This window comes from Tenrec ecaudatus, chromosome 10 (assembly GCF_050624435.1).
Source record: "Tenrec ecaudatus isolate mTenEca1 chromosome 10, mTenEca1.hap1, whole genome shotgun sequence".
In the NCBI taxonomy this organism is placed as follows: domain Eukaryota; kingdom Metazoa; phylum Chordata; class Mammalia; order Afrosoricida; family Tenrecidae; genus Tenrec; species Tenrec ecaudatus.
The window spans coordinates 63429436-63450853 of record NC_134539.1 but is presented as its reverse complement, the minus strand read 5'-3'; the positions used below and the strand labels follow the sequence as shown (position 1 = coordinate 63450853).

Below are 21418 nucleotides of genomic sequence, written 5' to 3'. Positions count from 1 at the left end.
GGAAGGCTGGAGGGTGGGGTGATAGCAGACAGCCTGCTCAGAATCAGCCTTGGGATGGTGAGGTGGATTCTCCTCCCCCTTGCGATAGATATCACAGGAAGTCAGAAGCCCGATGAGCGCACTACATAAACTAAACATTCCTACACATACACACCACCCACCCACCACCCTATTTGAAAGGGGAGCCCTGGTGACACAGTGGATTGATGGCATGCTGGGCTTCAAACCAGAAGGTTAGCTGTTGAAACCAGCAGACCTGTGGGAGAAACGAGGCGCTTAGTGGATTCTACTCTGCCCTATGGGGTCACTGAGTCCATCTCGACTCCGTGAGTGAGCAATTTGAAAGCGAGGGATAAGGCATTACGATCTAGACCACCATTTCAATGCTGACGTCTACGATATTTATTTAATTACTTTCATATACAATATTAGTAAGCTTTTCTTCAGTAGGCTACCTTTTTCTACTCATTGCTAATATTCTCTCGTGCATTATTTCCTTTAGAAAGAAAAGTCAAGACAGAAGAAAAGTGACAGGTATTTAAAATGTTCTCTACTGTGACACACATGGGTTTGCCCTGCGTAGGAATCAATGGGGACAGGGTTATGTTTGTCCTTCTTACCGGGAATCTCACTTCTCATTTCACAGCTGTAATCGGACGCTCGGTTAAGGGAAGCTTTCCGGCACTTCTCAAGACCTTATTAACTAGGTGTTCATCATAGCTCTGAAACTTTTCCCACATCACAGGAAACTGAAATCCACTGGACCTTTACTCTGCTGATCAATATCACCTTAAGTGCAGCCCCACATCACTTCCACATGGCCAGTTAACTGCCTGACACTCCATAAGAATGATTACAAATTGTGGAGTGATATTAATTGACTTGGTAAGTTTGAGGGGAGTATTAATGCCTCTACTGTTTCATCCACTTGCGTAAGAAAGTATCTTGGTATTAGATTCATATTCCTGTCTGGAATCTGCACATCATCTACTCCATTCAGGGCTAATGAAGAATGTGCTTCTTGCTAACTGCTGGCATAGAAGGATTAAACAAGCTCTGCCACTTCTGGGAGGAAGTTCATATATTCTCATCATGTTTGTCTATGTACTTATGGGAAGTGTTTCCCACAGAGCATTTTCTACAAAGCAGTATCACTGGTCAGAGGTTTTTTTTTTTCTTTGTCCCATTGACTGACAGCTGCCACTGGCACAGACCCAGGGCAAGGATGCAATCAAAGGTTTGCTTTCTCAGCACCAGCTACCAAATCCTGGCCCCACAGCCTGGGGAAGGACCTGTGAAAGTGCTTGAGTCTCAGAGTTTTATAAAAAGGAAGCAGCTCTGGTCTTTGTATGGAGGCAGAGGCTCAACTTCCACTTTTGAAATAGTAAAACTTTTTGGTTTTGTTCTTAAAGGAATTATTTGAAGCACCAATGTTGGCAAAATGCAAAAGAAAAAAAATCCTCTTACCTAATTGAGAGGTTAGGGTACGCATCAATCAATTTTGGCAATGGTGGCTATGGGATAGGGACACCTCTGCCATTTTGACCATCTTATGGGACTGGCAGAGCATGGCAGGAAAACAACCTATAAGGGGGGAGGGGGCGAAGGGGTTGTAACAAAAATAAGGATTATAATAACCCACAGCCATGCCTTAGAATTATCACAGAAATATTAACCTTTTCTGAGAAGCACTGTGAAATTCTGGAAAAGCCTTTTTGAAAGTATTTCCAGCATCTTAAAAGGAACCCTTTAGAGCTGCTAACCAAAAGTTGAGTGGTTTGAACCCACTAGCTGCCTTGGGGGAGAGGAGATGGAATGGCTGGTGAAAATGTACAGCCTCAGAGGCCCTGTGTGGCAGTTCTGCTCGGACCTGTAGGGTTGCTATCAGTCAGAAATGACTTGATTGCCATGGCTTTTGGTTTGGTTACTGTTTCAAGACAACTAACGTGTCTCTAACTATGCATTGTACAGTTGGGGAAATATATTCCTGTTGATAAATCCACTGTTTCCAATTTCTTATTTCATGTTAAAAAACAAAAGGCCAAAATCAATATATTAATTTTTTAGCAGTAGCCAAAAAAATGAAAACAAACTCTCTTCCCTTGGGGGATTCTGACTCATACCGACCCCATAAGGTAGGGTAAAAAGGCTCCTGTAAGTTTCTGAAACTCACTGTGACTCTTCTATGGGAGTAGATGACTCCCTCAGAGCAGATGGTGGCTTCGAACTACTGACCTTACGTTTAGAGCCCAACTTGCATCCCTTATGCCACCAAGAGTTTTTTTAAGCAGCAGGAGCATAGACAAATACAAAACAGGTCTCTAACTGAATCACTGATTCAATACTCTGCTAGTATGTAGAAGAGAGAACTGCAAACACTTCCTACATGGCAATAGGTATATTTTTTTATAATTTTATTGGGGGCTCAGACAACTCATCACAATCCACACATGCATCAATTGTGTCAAGCACATCAGTACATTCGTTGCCCTCATCATTCTCAAAACACTTGCTCTCCACCCAAGACCCTGGCATCAGCTCCTCATTTTCCCAGTCCCTCCCTGCCCACCATGAACCCTTGATAATTTATAAATTATTGTTTTGTCATATCTTACACCATCCGACATCTCCCTTCACCCACTTTTCTGTTGTCCATCCCCCAGAGAGGTCATATGCAGATCCCTGTAATTGATTCCCCCTCTCTACCCCACTCTTCCCTCCACCCTCCCAGTATCGCCTCTCCGCACTGGTCCTGAAGGGATCATCTATCCTGAATTCCCTGTGGTTTCTGTTCCGCTCTGTACCAATGTACATCCTCTGGTCTACCCAGCTTTTAAAGATAGAATTGGGATCATGATAGTGTGTGTGTGGCGGGAGGGGCGGGTAAGCATTTAGGACCTAGAGGAAAGTTGTATGTTTCATCTTTGCTACGCTGCACCCTGACTGGCTCATCTCCTCCCCATGACCCTTCTGTAAGGGGATGTCCAGTCTGCACTCCCCTCATTCCCAATGATTTGATTTTTTGTTCTTTGATGCCTGATACCTAATCCCTTCGACACCTTGTGATCACACAGGCTGGTGTGCTTCTTTAATGTGGACTTTGTTGCTTCTGAGCTAGATGGCCACGGTATTTTGTTGTTAGCCTAAGCACAGCTACTTCTAATAATAGCGTGAACTCTTACATAGCACTAAAATTTACATAGTACATATTTATGGGACGCTGGACACCAATATTACACTTTCACATGAAGCAAATGAATTGTTTCCTAAATATCCTTAAGAAAGCAGCAGGGAAGAAACAAGGAGCTAGCCTATTAGCAACAAGCTCAATACTGCTAACACTTTTCTAAGGGGACCTGGTGAGTAGTTCCATTTGTTCTCTCCAATATTTCTCTATGGGCAGCCTCTAATTATTTCTCCCACTTTGGGATTTTCAGGATTCAGTGCCGTGCTAGTCAGTCTACATATCCACATTGAACCAGAGACGAGTCCGTGCCCTCTGGGTCTTTCCCAGTTGACCCTGATGATGTGTGCAGCTTGTCTTACTACCCAAAGTTGAAGGCCTTCCTGTCATTGGCAATGCAGATAGCTGAGCGGTGAGCAACTGACTCTGCTTATTGTCCTGCATTTGATAAATACCGTATATACTCAAATATAAGCCGACCCGAGTATAAGCCAAGGTACCTAATTATTAGCTGGGAAACCAAAAAAACTGATTGACTCAAGTATAAGCCTAGAGTGGAAAATGCAGAAGCTATTAGTGAGGTTCAATCATCAAAACAAATGAAAATAAAATTACTAAAAATTGAAACATCGTTGGGGTAATGTAGTTAAATATTTATTTTAAATTAAAAACATAAATAAAAGGACAAGTCGTGTAATATTAGTAAACCAGCACAGTAAGTGGAAAATAGGTTCAACAAAAACAATAAGGTATCAACAAATGATACCTTAAGAGTACTATTCCCTGAGCTCAATCAGCAACCGAATTCATCATCATCATCCATATCCCAATGCAGAACTTCAGCTGGTGTGAGGTCATCATAGACGCTGTCCTCACTGAGAGCGCCATCATCACCATCACTGCTGTCATTTTCATACAAAGCGCAGTCTTCACTGCCATCCATAGCATTACTAATACTACATTTCTGGAAGGCACGTCGCACCATGTCTTCTGGAATGTCTTCCCATGTAACTCGAACCCACTTTGCTATTAACTCTATGTCAGGCTTCATGAGATCTCCTCCTTTTGTTAGTCGGGCTTCACCAGATGACATCCATTCATGCCACATCCTTCGCACACTGTCTTCAAAAGGCTTATTCAAAGATACATCCAGAGGCTGCAGTACAGGTGTAAGCCCACCTGGAATAACGGCTAAAGTAACTTTACTAAATTTTGCCAATTATTTTATGTCATCCACTAGGTGGGCTCTGAACATATCCCAAACAAGTAACAATGGTTTTTTTCTTTAAGGCTGCTCCTGGTCATCAGTTCCAAATTTCTTCCAGCCAATTTTTGTTCCGTCATCATCCATCCAGCCTCTAATATGTGCACGCACAGTAATTCTTGGTGGGAAATTGATCTTTTTATGCAAGGTCTTTCTTTTGAAAATAATGACAGGATGCAGCTTAGTTTCATTAGCCAAACATGATAGAACAACTGTAAAGTGTTTGTTTGTTTTTCATTTCCTGTGGTTTTGAGAAAAATGTTTTTTTCTCCTAAACTTGCCACAGTTCTGTTGCTTGGAAGATCAAAAGTCATGGCAGTTTCATCCATATTCCCAATATCTGCCAGGTCATAATTATAAATCCTTCTTTGTTTTATAATAAATGACTGGAACGACATAATTTTTTCTTCAAGGTCTTGTGGCAATTTCTGGGAAATCGTTGTTCTTTGTCTCAAACATAGTAAGCCTAACCTATTCATGAAGCGGGTACACCATCCTGCTGATGCAGCAAATTTTTTAATGCCTGGTGCTTTATATTTGTCATCCTTAGCCATTTGTAGAGCACTATGCGGATTCCCATGCGTGTTACGCAGTAACCATTTTGATGACACTCTATAACCCATTTATGCAATTCACTCTCATAAAAAGACTTTAAACAACGACGAGCTTTTTTCGCTGTTGGAATCTGTTCCAAGTCATCCTTCATTTTCCGCCACTCCCTCACTTGTTTTCATCAACACAGAATTCCCTACTTGCAATACTGTTATTGCTCTCTTCTGCTCTTGACAAAACCTTCATTTTGAAACCAGCCTCATATGACTGGCGTTTTTGTTTTGGTTCAAGAGTATCTGTTTCTAATAGGATAAAAAACAACCCAAGACTTTGAAAAAGAACTTTCATGGTAATGACACTCCCCCCACCCCATCCCTGGCGAAATGTTAGCCGGGAGTGGGGGGGGTTCTGTGAGGGTGGGGCATGCACGATGTGAATTAACACAGAGACCAGATGGGAGAGATGGCACGCAGCCACAGACACATCCTTACCAGTTCAGCTGCCAGCGTAAGTGAATCACTATGGGTGTATCTGCGAATTGGAGCCATCCATGTCATAGGATGGCTTTGATTGGTTAGATGTGAATAAACAAAGATTCAAAGCCCTGCAGTGTCAGCGGGGCTTTGAATAGAGAGAGGAGAAACTGCAATCACCCGCGAGATAAAGGGCACTTGTCCCGTTACCTCGGAGGGGCCCCAGCGAGATGTTACACCTCATTGGGGTACCACTGACCCATGTGTAAGCCAAACCACAGTGCTACACATGGCATGGCATGAGGTTCAGCTATCTCTTTGTTCTTTATTTTCTCTCCTTCACTTTCTTTTATTTTTGTTCTTCTTTCACTTTTTCTTCTTTCCTCCTCTTCTTCTATCTCTTCTCTCTTTCCTGCCACAGTCTCAGCAGATTCAGGTTTACTTTTTTGTTGTTTCCTTTATTTACTGCTTTCACTTTTGTTTAGTCTGAATTTTGTGTGTGTGTGAGTGGGTGTTAGTTTGCTTGACATTTTTGCTCCAGTCTTTGTTTTCTTCTTTCTCTTTTTCTTCTCCTCTCACTCTGTTTCCTTTCACAAACCACTACCGGCCTCCAGGCCACTTCCCTCTGCCTAGGACAACTCTGAAGGCCCAAATGGAGAAGACCTGCCTGTATTTGTTGGCTTTACACACAGCTGGGGAAATCATGCCAGTCCTCCTCCACACACCAAGTAGCAGGGGATTCTCCCCTTTAAACGGCTGGAGGAACTTCAGCATAAACCCTGAGGCCCTAAAAGTGACTGGGGAGGACTCCTGACCACCATCAGTGGGGCTCCACGCTGCTGTGGGAACATCCATCCAACCTCCAAGGTGATCTGACTAGGGTAATTTCTCCTTCCACCTATGGTGCTCTACACCAAGGAGGGTACACCCACATGCCCAGCATGGCACTCCAGTTGCAGAGGGAAACACCGCATGCTACCTGAGGTACTCCAAGCACCATGAGGCTTACTTAGAGATCAGTCAGTGAAACTACACCCTCGTGGGCCCACAACAACACAACCAGCATCTCATGAGAGGACTATCCAACTCATATTCCAAATAACAGAATACTGCTTGGCTAGGATTTAAGAGTGAAACCACCGGAAGATATAGCAGTAACCTGACCCCTCACTACAGCTAACATCAAGCAGTTCATAAAAGCACTCATACGAGTCCCCCAAGAGAGAGCCCATTGCTCTTCGATGATGGAAGATGGCTCCAGGCCCCTCTAAAACAACACATAAACGGCAACCACCCCTAACAGCCTCAACAAAAAAGCAGGAGAAACAGAAGACAATGCCGGAAGAAGTCATGAACCTAACTATGTGAATAGAAGAAGCAGATATTGATGTGCCACAGAAAGAATTTTTCAGAATGCTGCTTGGACTCATACAGGATACTAGGGAAGCAATACAGAAAAAGGAAGAAATGATAGAGGAGATAAAGGCAATGTACCACAGGGAAATACAAGACTTAAGGGATGAAATAACAAAATTCAGTGGCAAATTGACAGACTTTGCCAAAAGACATGAGGAGGAAGAGAATCGCACCAGTGACCTAGAGGATAACCAAGCAGACCTCAACAAACAGGAAAAGCAGTCATATAAGACAATCAGAGAAGCTGAAGAAAACCTGAGAGCCATGTCTGATGCTATGAAAAGGAATATCAGAATAATTGAACTACCGGAACAAGACACAATAAAGAAGTCAACAGAGAAAATAGCAAGGGAATTCTGAGGAAAACATCCCCGGCTTAATAAATGAAAAGCAGGCAACCATTCAGGACCCTGAAAGAACACCAGCCAGACTGAATCCCAAGAAGAATTCACCAAAACACATAGTCAAATTATCCAACCATGAGGAAAAGGAGAAGTTCATAAAAGCAGCTAGGGAAAAGCAAAAGGTATAAAGGTACGTAAAAAGGTACCCCAATAAGAGTATGTTAAGACCTATCAGCGGACATGATGAAAAAGAGGGGATGGAGTTACATATTCCAAAAATTGAAGGAAAACAATGCAAACCCAATAATACTATACCCGGCCAAATTATCTATTAAGATAAATGGAGAAGTAAGAGTCTTCCCAGACAAGAAACACTTAAAGAATACATAAAAAGAAACCCAGCCCTACACAAGATCCTTGCTGATCCAGTATGGGCAGAAGATCAACACTCACCAAGGGCAAATAAGAGACCACCAGATAGAACAACTCACCCATAGGGCGACAAAGAGAAAAAAGCCCCCAGGATAGCATTGGCTCAATAGTGGAAAGACAGCAAAAATAAACCATACACAACACAAGTGGATAAGATAGGTGGGTAGGAAAATACACAGCACAAAAGGTACAAGATGACATCACAGAGTCCACAGATGGATGTAATAACACTGAACATCAATAGCCTGAAATCAGGCATTAAAAGGTAGAAGCTAACAGACTGGCTCAGAAAACATAACCCATTGACCTGCTTCCCACAGGAGACACATCTCAAGCTTGCAGACAGAAACAGGTTGAGAATTAAAGGCTGAAGAAATATATACCAAGCAAATGGCAATGCAAAAGGAGCAGGGAAGTGATCTTAATATCTGACAAAATTGATCTCAAGGTACAGACCATAACAAGAGACTAGGAGAGGCACTATATAATGCTCAAGGGAACAGTAGACCAAGAACGAGAGCATATTTAATTACATGCTCAACGAGATATCCACAAAATTCATGCATTAAACCATCCAAAACATGAAAAAAGAAATCACAGACTCAATAATTATAGTTGGTGACTTTAATACAACACTCTCTGAAAAAGACATCACAGATAAGTGGGAAAGAAACTCAATAAGGAGTCTACAGATCTAAACAGCACAATTGGAGGACTTGACTAGACAGATATATTTTTAGAGCTTTCCACCCAAAGGCAAATAAATTCTCATACTTTTCAGCCCACATGGCACATATTCGAAAATAGACTACATGCTAAGACACAAGTCAAACTAGAGTAAATTCAAGCACATAGAGATTGTACAGACGTCTCTATCCAATCACTGTGCCATAAGGCTGGAAATTAACAGGACAGTGAAGAAAACAAGGGTAAACAATTAGAGGATGAATAATTTTATATTGAAAAATGGAGTGGGTAATGACCCAGATCAGAGATGAAATCAGGAAGTTTCTAGAAAACGAGAACAAAAATACGGTGTACCAAAAAATATCAGATGAAGGCTGATAGCAATAAATAGACACATAAAAAAAGAAGAGAGACTTGTGGATGATATGCTGGCACAAAACTTGCACCAATTAGAGAAGAGTCAACAGAACAATCCTAATAATAGCAAGAGGATAGAAATAATAAAAATCAGAGCTGAGATACAGGAGAAGGAAAACAAGAAAACGATGGGGAAAATTAATGCAGCTAAAAGTTGGGTCTTTGGCAGCCCAGCTGGATTCCCCTCCGCGCATCCTGGGCTTTCAGTCCCTGCTTCTCCATGAGGCCCGCATCCAGTCGATCCCCGGCCCCCTTGATGGCGTCGCTCCTGTGCTGTGGACCCAAGCTGGCCGCTTGCGGCATCGTCCTCAGCGCCTGGGGAGTGATCATATAATGCTCGGCATCTTTTTCAATGTCCATTCCGCGGTCCTTATTGAGGATGTCCCCTTCTCGGAGGAAGATTTTGAGAACGGCCCCCAGAAAATATACCATCTCTATGAGCAAGTGAGCTACAACTGCTTCATCGCCGCGGGCCTGTACCTCCTCCTTGGAGGTTTCTCTTTCTGCCAAGTTCGGCTCAACAAGCGCAAGGAATACATGGTGCGATAGAAGGACACACTCCGTGTCTCAGCTCTACAGCTAGAAGACCGCCTCCCGCGGAGACCCACCCACAGGCACCCTCGGCAGGGCTGGGTTTCCCTGTTTTCCCCAGTGCCCGGCGCTCTCGCCTCATCCTGTACCACAATAAAGAGAAACTGCTCTCTCAAAAAAAAAAAAAGTTGGGTCTTTGAAAGAATTAACAGAATTGATAAACTGCTGGCAAAACTAACAAAAGAAAGGAAGGAACAAACGTCAATTGCCAGGATGAGGGGTGAAACACGACATTACAACGGACCCTAATGAAACCAAAAGGATAATCACACAGTACTATGAAGGACTATAACGAGTTAAATAACTTGGAAGGCAAGGACATATAGTTAGAAACACAATACCTCCCTAGACTATCCCAGATGGATGTCAAAAACCTCAACAGACCCCTAGCAATGGAAGAAATTGGCAAGGTAATTAAGGGATTACCAACCAAAAAAATCCCCTGGGCCAGTGATGAACACATGAAGCATATCGCCACATGGCAAGAACTGGAGGAAATTATGCTAAGTGAAGTAAGCCAAGCGCAAAAGGTCAAGACAACATGAATCCGCTGAGGTAAGTTTATTAAAAAGAAGAAGACAGCGAGAGAGAGAGAGAAAGAGAGAGAGAGACAGAGAAAGAAAAGAAATGCAAAGGGGGCACAGGGAAAAAGCTACTGTAACAAACATTCCAGGGGTGAGGTCCTGGGGGGGGGAAATACAGATATAAGTGTGTAGTGGGAAAATAGGACACTAACCAACCCAATGGAGGATATTGTTTACATCTCCAGCGGGAAAGAGGGACCAGACTTAAACCCTGTTTTCCAGGATGCGAATGCAGCATGCTGGCATGGAGAGGGGAACCAATACCAACTACGTGGACAACTACCCCTCCCCCAAGAATAATTTGCTTTAGAGGACAGCACTGAAGCTGCAGCTCCCAGAGAGGGGATATGTCTGATCAGTGCACACAGGAGCAAATGAATGGGGACAAAGAGAGAGTAGAGCACATCCTGGCCCACCAGGCGTGGAGGATAACCCTGCTCAGAGCAGCCAATGCACAGAGAAGACCATATGGCTGATCCCACTATGAGACATAACATCCCTTGCTGACCCATGGCCCTAGGGGGGACAACACTGAAGACTCAGTATCAGGATTGGCCCAGACTGACCCCGCAACACGAGACAAAACACTAAGGGCGTGCGGCACAGCAGCGGGGGTAGCAGAGCAGGGAGCTCCCGAGGGAGTGCTAAGAATATACTCTGGGGCCAGAGTATGGCACATCATTGGACTCGACTGCAGAACACTCCTAGAGATCAACAAACAGACCTTGATCTACTTACAGGTTTTTCTTTTTTTAATTGGTTCTTTTAAATTTATTGTGTGTCTATTTATTTATTTAGGTCACTGGTTTTGTTTGTTTATTGTCGCTGTATTCTCTTTTGTCGCTTTATCTTGCTATGCCTTGCTTGTTTGGTGCATATCATTATCTCTGAAGGTCTATCTAGATAAGATAGGCTGGATGAATGGTCTGGAGGAGAAAACAATGGGATCGATGGTTCTGGCGGGACGTGGGAGATGGGGAGGTAGGGGAAAGGAGGTGGTGTTGACCAACCCATGGACAAGGGAACAAGTGATCCAAAATTATTGGCAAGGAGGGAGTGAGAGGCTTAGAAGGGATTCACTAAAGGCAATGTAACCAAGAGAAATTACTGAAACTCAAATGAAGGCTGAGCACGGTAGTGGGAGAAAGGGAAAGTAAAAGAAAATAGAGGAAAGAACTGAGAGGCTAAGGGCATTTATAGAGATCTAAATACAGGCATGTACATGAGTAAATGTAGTTATATAGGATGGTGGGGAAATAGATCTACATGCATATAGTTATAGGTTTAGTATTCAGGCAACAGATGGATATTCAACCTCCACTTGAGTACTTAGTCAATGCAAGTACACTTTGTTCTATTAAATTGGCATTCCATGATGCATACCTACCTGACACAATCGCTGAAGACAAATGAGTGCATAAGCAACTGTGGTGAAGAAAGCTGATGGTGCCTGGCTATCAAAAGATATAGCATCTGGGGTCTTAAAGACTTGCAGGTAAAAAAGCGGCCATCTAATTCAGAAGCATCAAAGCCCACATGGAAGAAGCACACCAGCCTGTGTGACTGCGAGGTGTTGAAGGGACCGGGTATCAGCCATCAAAGAACAAAAAGTCATATCATTGTGTGCCCACCTTCCCGATATGATCGCTGAAGACAAATGTGTGCATGAGCAAATATGGTGAAGAAAGCTGATGGTGCCCGGCTATCAAAAGATATAGCATCTGGAGTCTTAAAGGCTTGAAGATAAACAACCGGACATCTAGCTCAGAAGCAACAAAGCCCACATGGAAGAAGCACACCAGTCTGTGTGACCACGAGGTGTCGAAGGGATCAGGTATCAGGCAACAAAGAACAAAAATCATCATTGTAAATGAGGGGGAGTGCAGAGTGGAGACCAAAAGTCCATCTGTAGGTAACAGGACACCCCCTTACAGAAGGGTGGCAGGGAGGAGACGAGCCAGTCAGCGTGCAGTGCAGCAACAATGAAACATACAACTTTCCTCTACTTCTTAAATGCTTCCTCCCCCCCCACACACTATCATGATCCCAATTCGACCTTTAAAAGCTGGCTAGACTAGAGGATGTACACAGGGACAGAGAGGAACAGGAAACACAGGGAATCCAGAACAGATGATCCCTTTAGGACCAGTGCTGGGACTGGCAATACTGGGAGGGTGGAGGGAAGGTGGGGTAGAAAGGGGGACCCAATTACATGGATCTACATATGACCTCCTCCCTGAGAGATGGACAACAGAAAAGTGGGTGAAGGGAGCTGTTGGATAGTGTAAGATATGACAAAATAATAATAATTTATAAATTATCAAGGGTTCATGAGGGAGGGAGGGAGCAGCAGGGAGGGTAGGGGAAAGATGAGGAGCTGATACCAAGGGCTCAAATAAAAAGAAAATGCTTTGAGAATGACGATGGTAACAATGTACAAATGTGCTTGACACAATGGGTGTATATATGGATTGTGATAAGAGTTATACAAGCCCCCAATAAAATGATTTTTAAAAGAAACAAAAGAAAATGAGGAGCTGATACCAAGGGCTCAAGCAGAAAGAAAATGTTTTTAAAATGATGATGGCAACAAATGCACAAATGTTCTTGACACAATGGATGCATGGATGGATTATGATAAGAGTTGTATGAGCCTCCAACAGAATGATTATTTTGTTAAAGAAATGAATTGTGACAGTCATTTTGTAGAAACTTTATTCCACAGAGAGATGGATACTACTTTAAGAAAACATCACATTCCCGGGGGTTAAGAAAGTACCTTTGCCCATGAAAAGCTGTAATCAACCACATACTGCTAGATTACTTCATGTTATGATTTTAAAAAGAGGCTATCATCCAATCCAAATTTAAATGAACTTTGATCTTATCGCAAGAACACAAGCTTTTTTGGGGGGCCAGTTTGATTTTAAAAACCCATTCTCTTTGAAACGCAGAATAGCACCTTTAACCAAAAAGCATACTGCACTTCAGCTTCGGCTAATTTTCTCCAAGACTGTCCTGGCACTGCATAAAGCCTCACATTAATATCCGTTTATTCCTCCGCCATTTAGACTACTGCTGCCACCGCCGCCCTTCACCTTGTCACAGAACTGCTACTTGTTTGCACATTGCACAAGTACTCCGCATCTACCAGAATTCTGTTGCTCTCAGCAACACTATTATCTAATATAAACAGCTATTCTCGAAGTAACCTTTGCATCTCAGTGAACTCCGAATCGTGAACCCCGTCATAGAATGGGATTTGCCATTTAAGGTGATCTGCGGCTATGGCCAATGAAACTACACAATGACCCCATAAAAGAAGGGATCCCGTCACCACAATTCTTTCTCATATTGCTTTTCTTGCTCTTCGGTGCTTTGACCATCATTTGAATTCAGGTTTCATGAGTATACTAGTTAAGTATTTGTTCCCCTGATTGCTCTGGAAGCTCCAGGAGGGTGGAGACCTTAGTCCTCTGTTGATCATTCTATTCCTAGCATTTAACACAGTGGCTGGCACACGGCAGATACTCAAGAACTATTTCTTAAGTAAGGGAAACTAAAGGTATCAAAGGTGCAAATGGGGTTGGTGCGCCCGCCACCCCATCTGCATCTTCAGGCTGGCCTGGAATTCCAGAGCCATTTGCTCTCCTTCCTAGCCACACATGGTGGTTAGTCTAGCATCATTTTGATGTAGCTTTCCATTTTCTGCCTTCATCGTGCTATATGGGATGGATTCAATGTTTTGGAGAGGTAACAAGAGTGAAGGCATCCAGCCACTAACTAAAAAGTTAAAGGTCCAAGTCCAACAGAGATGCTTCTGAACAAAAAGGCTGGGGGTTCTGCTTCTAAGAAATCAGTTATTGGAAACCCTACGGAGCAAAGTTTTCCTCTGATTTACATGAGGTCACTATGAGCTGGAACTGAGTCAACAGCAACCGGCATTGGTGTTCTGTTCACCCTGCTAATGGGCAATGCTAACTCCACGTGAGGTGATGCCTGACAGCATCTGGGCGCATCACCTGTGAGCAGTACCATACAGACGAATAAATAACAGCAGCATCTTGGGTCTAAAACGCCAGAGTCACTGGCTCATGGAACCTTTAAGTGACTCCATGAAGGATGTCTGAAATACTTGCAGTTGGTTAGGATGGGAAGATTTTTCTTACACACAGTTCAGAGTTCCCGGGTTTTTAAGAATGTTGGGGGGGGGGGGGATTTTTTTTAATTAAAAAATAATTAATTAAAATTTTAAAAAGAATATCAGAATAAAATATGCTGAATAAAACTTGATGCTCTGATTCATTCTTTTTGGTGGCAGAAGATGGCTGAACTCCACATTGAGAAACTGATAAAAACATGGAAAGGTTTTGAAAATCTGTTACACCAAGTCCATGTGAATATCTCTCCTCAGCCCACCTGTGTGATCACAGCCAGAGTTCTAATCTATGGATGAGTCACTCGTGCATCATCCTAATCAACAAATATTGATTAAGCTTCTACCATGGTCCAAGTCCTGTTCTAGCTACTTAGGATCTAGCAACACACAAAACAGACTAAAACTTCTTACCGAGAATCTAGTAGACATCACACAAATAATTAAAGAACAGAGCATATAAAATACTGATGGGATCCCTCGGGGTGTGGGGGTGGTAAACGGTTACAACAATTGACTGGCAATCAAAAGCCTGGAGACAGCTCAGAAGAAATGCCTGTACATCTACTTCCAAAAAAAAAAAAAATCTGCCATTGGGGCACACAGATTTATTCTGACATATAGAGGGTCTTCATGAGTCATAATCAACTCAACAACAACTGGAAAAATACTGATAATATCTAGAGGGGAAAAGTAAAGATGGGATAATAGGTTGCATGACTAGGAGTGGCAACATTTAAGGAAACTATGTAAGTAAAGGTTTAAAGGAGAACAAGGTTCCCATGAAGGGAGCAGTCTAGGACTGACAAACTTACATTGCAAAATCCCCAAGTTAGAAAAGAGGCTGGTGAGTGTGCATGGAAGCCAACTCGGGGACATGTGGGTAGAATCAACAAAAAGAAGAGTAGAGGAGACACCGGGGGAATGAGGGCAGACAGGCAGAGAGGGCACAAGGCCAACAGGTCCTCATAATTTTAGCCTACACTCAGAGTGAGGAAGAAAGCTTCCAGAGGGTTCTTGAAAGAGGAGTGGTAGCCTTAACACTTGAACTTGAATAAGGTCAGTCTGGATACAGACTGCCCTTGGGACCAGTGAGTTGGTTCTAACTCATAGCAACCCTATGTACAATGGAATGAAACACTACACCATCCTCAGGATCCTTAGCTTTGAGGCCACTGTCGTAGCCACTGCATCACTCCATCTCCTTGAAGGTTGTACTCTTTTCCACTGGCCCTCTACTTCACAATGAATACTGTGAAGTATAACATGTCCAAAGCATGGGAGAAAAGGGCTCACCACCGTCTCTTCTACAGAGCATTCTGGCTGTACTTCCTCCAAGCCAGATTTGCTCTGGGCAGACTCAACTAGGAGGGAGGAAGAACAAGAGAACCTCTTTCCCAGGGGAACCAATTGCAATGATTGACATATAAACACACACACACACACACACACACACCTGGGCGGGACGAACAACAGAAACAAGGGTGGGTGAAGGGGAAGGACAGCGTATGGTGTTAGATATGAAAATAATAATAATTTATAATTTATTAAGGGGCTGGGAGAGTAGAGGAAGAAGGGGAAAAAAGAGTTGCTGATAACCAAGGGCTCAAGTAGAAAGAAAATGTTTTGAAAATGATGATGACAACGTATGTACAAATGTGCTTGGTACAACTGATGTATGCATTGTTATAAGACCTGTAAGAGGCCCCAGTGAAATGATTTATTAAAAAAATCACTTCTTACAGTGAATCAGCCATTGAAAACCAGCACACTATGGAGAACACATTTACTTGTGAAGCCCCTCTTTCCAACAAGCATCATGTATCAGAAACATGGGTTTCAGGCTGGACAGATCTGGTTTTGAATACTGCCGACTCCGTTTGTAGAATGGAGAGTGGGTGACCAGTTGCAGTTGCCATTTAAACTAATACACATGGTGATGGACTGACTCCCTACCGAGCCTGGCAGACAGTGATCAATGAATGATGGCCCTTACCACTGTTCTTCGTGACAGTGATTAAAGACCCCAAAGCTTTGTCAGAATGCCACTAGCTTTTTAAAAACTCTACAGATAGTGAGTAGCACCTCTGTCATTTACTCATTTCAATGGGCAAACTCTCTACAGGAAATACTCTCTTCAAAATGGGGATTTTTTTTTTTTCTAAGCTGGTGCAAGTCTATTTTTTTAAAATATTCTTATTTCCTCCGGAGATTGTTTCATGAGATTTAGCAAAGATGGCAACAATTTATCTACAAAGATCAAAGATGAATATTAGCTATGAACTCAGAAGCCCATTATTCTCTGCAAGAAAAATCAAACAATGTTCTACCCCTGAGTCAAATACTATGTGAGAATTTTTGGATAATTTCTTTACTGTGGATCTTTTTTAAATAGCTTTTAGCAAAATGTACCTTCTCTTCAAACTGAATAAATAAATAAAACATGTCAGTTTTTTGGTTTTTGTTTTTCCCATAACCGGGAAAGCCAAAGATCTTATCTGATAGACAATTTTAATTGTTTTGTGTTGTTAAATCCATTTTTTCCCACCAATTTTGTTTATATAAGGAGCTTCCAATACGGAAAAAATTCCATTATCTTTTAATTCCATTCTTCATGAATGTTTTAAAGTCCACTCATACAAACAGGCATCACTGATTGCCTCCTCAACATCCATTCTGCATTAACCGGTGCAATCGAAGCTTCGAAGGAGCTCTGATGGTGTAATGGATTGTCTGTTATGCTGCTAATAACCACAAGGTCAGCAGTTTGAACCCACCAGCTGCTCCAAGTCTTCTGCTCCCATACATTTTACAGGCTCGGAAATGTGCAAGGGCAGTTCTTCCCTGCCTATAGAGTCACTATGAGTGGGAATTAGCTGGATGAGAGTGCGTTTTTCTTCTGTGGAGCCATCTACCCCTCTCCCATGCCCCCTCAAGAGATGGCTGGTTGCCCTGCAGGAGTTGAGTCCTGACTGTTCTCTACTTTTGCTGCATCTGGGGGTGGAATGTGCAGCTCTGTGGCCAGTATGCTAAGCAGCTGACACGAAAATAACTCAGAAAAGCTGAAGCCAGGACCCTGAACCGGGACATCTGGAAGCCCTCTTCCTTCACCACCTCAGTGTTCATTACAAGAAAGAAGTCATTTCCTCCTTGTTGCTGACGATTTAAATTGGGTGTTCCAGCTATCAGCAGCCTGCTGAAAGCACTGTTTTAGTAAATGTTCACTGAGTTTCTTTTAAATCTAGCACTGTGGCTGAAAATATATCTTGACAAGTGATACCCAACTGCTCAGGTGACTGAAGAGATAGCATTTCCCCTCTTATTGATGCGTTCATGCTAAGTGTAATACTATACGGATATTCCCTTCCAAAAATCCCTACTTTTAAATTTCATTAAAATGAAATGAGTAAAGTGTGAGGCTTTTTCAAAGGTCTCCATTTTTATGCAACTGACAAGTACACTGACTGCTTTGATAGTTAACTTACAATAGCTAATGCAAACTCTGCCTACAGAAGCTCACAGTATTTTGAACTGGACGATTGGTAAGATGTACTGCAACCTGCACACGGTGATTGATTCTATAAGAGGACACAGTCTGGCAGAATTTTTTGAGATTTTTCTTGAGTCTTCCCCAAAGGTCTCAGGCTTTCCACAAATGTCTACATGTGTTTCTAAAGAATTGCATCTCTAAAGTATATGCATGCTGCGTGTCTATATGCTTGTCCTTTGTGCAAGTGTATATGTGTGCGTGCATGAGAGTATATGTATGTGCACCTGAACACATAAGTGTGTAGTCTGAGTTTGTGCACCTAATGTTATCAGAAGCTTGCTTTGGGAGACAACATTGTAAGTATATGGGTTTTGGAATCCAAAAATTTCTCCCAATCCTTTCACTAGATGACGGCTTCCCTGCAAATGGCCCCGTACCAGTTGGGTGCACAGGAAGCCAACAAACAGTGTTTCCTGTCTTGCAGCACACAAAGAGAAGATGTTTATTTGCCTGCTTTCTTGGACTCACATGACCTAAAAATGCATTCTTTGCATAACTCTGTGTTGACCTTTCTTATATGAAACAAAATCTCTACTGAAGTCACTTGTCTCAAAGCCAAGAAAATTTGCTTCAAACTGTATTAATGAGTCCTGTTCATTTTCGATTCCAAAACAACATACTCAAACTACAACCATCGAACCACAATAAAAGCTACACCAAATGAAATAATCAACCTGGATGACAAAGCTTTGCTCTTGGTGGCCACTATGTTTATTTCTTTCAAGATCCTGTCACAGCAATGAATGCTTGTTTTCAATGAACTTTGAAAGGTCTGCTGGCTTATGTGACTCTTCAAGCTAAACTGGTCATGTCTAAAGAGGTACACCAAAGGCTGACCTATTCACGCTGCATTTTTTCCCTTACATGTAATGTTTCCTATCATAATTCTATCATAGCAGATAGAATAGAAACTATTGCTCCATGAAAATGTCCTCAACTACCAGATGAGGCCTAAGGTCAATCACATTTCTGCAAGAAATATCATAGTTCTTCCCTAAGACCAGGTCACCAACCAACACCAGGAGAAATACTATAAAGCAATCATCATTCTAACATTCCACCCACGAATTTCCACTCCCCTGCCCATTACTTTTTCTCTTTTCAGAATTCTCTTGCCTCTCATTTCACCATTATCTTTACTTCTTTCATTTTCCTCTGAAAAACAGCACCAAGCAAGAAATATTTTAAATTGGCTAATCAATTCATTTTAACAAGAAAATTACAATCAAGAGACAATCAGGGCTTCTGGCACTTAAGTCATACACACGTTGGTCATGGATTGATTACACAGACGAGTCCCCAGAAAGCACAATGCCTTAAATTCGTGATGCTTATTCTGATAAGGACAAGTAAACAACATGGAAATTTCCTTTTCAATTTGTTGAAAAACTTTTGAATCACAGGACAATGATCTGGCCGGAACTTTTAAAGTATAAGAAAAAAAATCTTTAAAATAAAGTCAAAATTCTATCTTTTCTACAGCTAACTATTATTTTTCTACTCTACTTTGAAAATGTTTCCTTTAGCCTGTACAGCTAAACACTTTATGGTAACCTTGCAGATGAAGCCCGGAGCCCGGTGGTGCTGCTGAGTAGCATTAGACGGTTAACAGCAGGGTTCGAAGCTCTAACTCACCAGCTTCTCCACAGGCGAGAGATGAGCCTCTGCCCCATAAAGATTGACAGCCTGGAAAGCCCTGCACAGGATCACTCTGAACCAGAATTGACTCAAAGGCCGTGGGTTTGGGGATACATAAAATATAATGCATTTTTAATAATGAGAAACGCATTAAGTTCAATGCAGTTGACTTAATTTAGCTTTAATATGCTTTGAAGGCATAAACCACAAGATTGATGGTTTGACTCCCCTCTAATGAAAAAATGTGATTTGCTACTCAAGTTTTAATTAGTTGTCAGAAAGGATAATTAACACTAAGGGGCTTCAAAAAGTTCACGAAAAAAATAAAATTAAAAGATAATGAATTTTTTTCCATAAACCTTTTGAAACTCCCTCATATATTTTAAAAGTAGATTGTGATCATATAGTCCAGCATTTATCTTTAATATTAGAAAACCAAAGCAAATAATAAGTAGAATATAAACAGACTACTGAGTTGTGTATATAGTGTTCTAAGGAAAAAGATGTGTATATGGAAGTGCAGATCAACAACTTATAATTTATTATATTTGTCTTTACACTATTGTTTGGAATCTTTCAACCTAAAAAAAAAAATCTATGTTAGCTCCATGGACACATAACTTTAAAAATATCATTTAGAATTAAAATCAGTTTTAAACTAGTGAGGCATGAAAACTCTGTTGATATCTTTATGAAGTGAGAAAATGTTATATCATATTCCCTAATAAAATTATTTTAAATCCAAATATGTTGAGTTGTTTTGAATAAGATATATCTGTACCTATTTCTGGACACACAAAACAAACAAAGAACCACAAAGCTACTACTATCAGGTCAACTCTGAATCATAGTGATCCTATAAGACAGAGTAGAAATGTTCCCTCAGATTTCCACAGCTGCAAATCTTCACAGAAACAGAGAACCTCATCCTCCTCCTGCGGAACAGCTGGTCAGTTTCAGCAGCACATCTTTTGAATAGTAGCCCAAAGCTAACCCACTGTGCCACGAGGGCTCCTTTTCTGGACACCAAGAATACATTAATACTATTGAAGGACTTAATGAGCCTCCTTAGTCCACTTGCTTTCTTTTTGTGACAAATACCAAATGAATTTATTGCTATGCCTTCAGAACTCTGTGGGATATTTCATCCACTTTTTTACTAGGCTACATCTTCTCGGACTCCCTGAGCTTATGAAGGGTTACTGGCTTCCAGTTCCATATTCATTTCAGATTTATTAATTCTTATTTCCAAATATACTTATGATACAGCCCAATCGCTAATATTCAATGCATAAACCGCAATTCTCCATTCTCTTCCAGCCAGAGCTTTGCTGGGACATCTTCAATTTCCATGTTTTGCTGCATTCAAGTACACTTTTCTTCCCATGCCCCAACCTTTTAAAAAAACATTAGTTTCCCAAAACAAAAATATTATTGCCATTGACTATTTCAATTCAAAGGTATAGTATAACTGTTCCAGATAAGGATTCTGAGACTTTGAATCTTTATGGAAGTAGACTGTCTCATCTTTCTCCAACAGAGCAACTGGTGGGTTGGTTTTGAACCATCAACCTTTGAGGCTAACCTCTGTGTCAACAGGTATGATAGGTAAGTTTATTGTGCAGTGGCCAATAGGAACATATGGGATGAATAAGGTCACAGTGTGATTGGAGGGCAAAGAGATAAATGGTTCAGCAAGCCCCGCCTACTTCTCTCTCACTCTCGGGTGATCAGACCAGCATTACGCCGCTAGTTCTCTAGCCTCAACTTGTGAGCTACACTACCCACAACACGCAACCCATGGATCCTGTCGCTAGAGCTTGAGGTTCCTTTGAGACCTGCTTTGCCACACTGCTGGTGTATACATCACTTGACCTTAGAACTGTTGGATACTGTCATCTAGCTGACTGTTGGTGACCTGCCCTGCTGTTTGCTGCCTGTGCTGGACTGTCTGCATTGCTCTACAAAAGACTCAGCTGTCTCCTTCCTTGACTTTAGACCACTGGCCCTCGTGAGTTGAAGGACTTCCTGTATATTAACTGTTCCACGGAAGTGAGTTGAACTGAGTCTTCTGTACTGCTGTGTGGACTAATTAGCTGTTATAGTCCTTCATTCTGTATCTATCGATCC

The 21418-nt window shown here is 41.9% G+C and overlaps 1 protein-coding gene, 1 non-coding gene and 1 pseudogene across 2 annotated transcripts in view; 1 reads left to right on the top strand and 2 right to left on the bottom strand.

Moving 5' to 3' along the window:
• The window catches only part of LOC142459186 (guanine nucleotide-binding protein G(q) subunit alpha), a 365934-nt gene that overhangs the window by 300901 nt on the left and 43615 nt on the right, over window positions 1-21418 (bottom strand). The gene's annotated exons all lie outside the window — the stretch shown is intronic.
• LOC142460574 (small nucleolar RNA SNORA30/SNORA37 family) lies at window positions 1177-1307 on the bottom strand. Its single transcript, XR_012786753.1, has one exon. It is a non-coding gene; the product is annotated as a small nucleolar RNA SNORA30/SNORA37 family (small nucleolar RNA).
• On the top strand, window positions 9026-9318 carry LOC142457983 (ribonuclease kappa pseudogene; annotated as a pseudogene).